We start from the raw sequence: 1327 nt of genomic DNA on the forward strand, positions 1-1327 counted from the left end.
AGCATTAGCTCAGAACTAATAATAAATCTCTTTTCATTTCCCCCCACTGGGAAGCATTAGGGTTATGGCCTTGGAAAGTAAGTCACACCAGCTGGGTTATCTCTGTTGTCTGTGCCTCTAGTGGCAGGGTGTCATCATGAGGATGCATTTATGAATCCCAGAATTGTTATTCAGGTTTTTTTTTTTTTTTTTCCACCAGACAGTGCCTTGTAGTACCACGGAGCAGGTGTGTTACTCTACAGCAATGATTATAGGGAAGGAAGCCACAGCTATGACCTTTGAGGTTGAATGAGCTAGAAAAGAATTTAGTTTTATGGAGAATGTTTCATGCTTAAGATTCCTCAAACAGCTTTAAATATAATGAGTTCAGCATTGATAGCCTAGAAACTGGGAAAGCAAAGAAAGTAGCCTCCCAAAATTTAAATGTATTTTACTTGTAACTGGTGATTTGAAAAGGTATCTCTACAATATTATTTACTTTTAGAACAGAGATTGTCTTCTGAGCCCCTCTAGTTACCTGTTTTCTGATAAGTACTGAAGAATGTATTAATTTTCCAAACATAGTTTATAGATATTAAGATAGCTGTATATCCATATAACAATGCAGTCAGCTGATTGCTAATAAGTCTGTGTGAACATCCATCCCAAACAACAGGAGCCAGCATTCCTTAGCATTTACCCAGGAAAACTGTACTTCAGACTTCATGGAACAGCTGGCATTGCTAGTTTTTTGTTGTTGTTTGCTTGTTTGTTTTGAGGGGCATTGGGAGGAGGTTTCTGATAAAGACTGGAAAACATGCTAGATAAATTGTCAAAAAGCTGTAACACTGGCATTGCTAGTTTTTAAGCTTATTTATACTTTGCTCACCACACGGATGTAGCAATAATGATCATTTCTATCATTTTAGTCATCATAGTATAGAGATTTTGGTCATAATCTAGCTTATTGAGACTCTGAGGGTTAAGTGACATCAAAATTCAAATGCAGTTTTGTGGCACAGGTTGAAAAATCCTCCAAAGACTTCGGCTTCAGCTCTCTCTCCTCTAGGTCTCCTTCTGTCTGTTCATTTTCTCTCTTCCCCTACGTCCACTACTTGGTACTGTTCTCCAAATTACAAACAAGTGGACAGAATGGAGCATGGAGAGCAGGAGAAACCATGTATTTCTTTCTTTGTTTTTGTTTTGTTTTGTTTTTTGAGAAAGAATCTTGCTCTGTCACCCAGGCTGGAGTGCAGTGATGCAATCTCACCTCACTGCAACCTCCGCCTCCCAGGCTCAAGCGATTCTCCTGCCTCAGCCTCCTGAGAAGCTGGGATTACAGGCTTGG

The 1327-nt window shown here is 39.4% G+C and overlaps 1 non-coding gene across 1 annotated transcript; it reads right to left on the reverse strand.

Moving 5' to 3' along the window:
- Positions 1-768: 768 nt before the first annotated feature.
- Positions 769-830, reverse strand: LOC112423343 (U7 small nuclear RNA). Its single transcript, XR_003013791.2, has one exon. It is a non-coding gene; the product is annotated as a U7 small nuclear RNA (small nuclear RNA).
- Positions 831-1327: the final 497 nt, after the last annotated feature.

The sequence above is a fragment of the Macaca nemestrina genome, chromosome 19 (genome assembly GCF_043159975.1).
Source record: "Macaca nemestrina isolate mMacNem1 chromosome 19, mMacNem.hap1, whole genome shotgun sequence".
Taxonomy (NCBI): domain Eukaryota; kingdom Metazoa; phylum Chordata; class Mammalia; order Primates; family Cercopithecidae; genus Macaca; species Macaca nemestrina.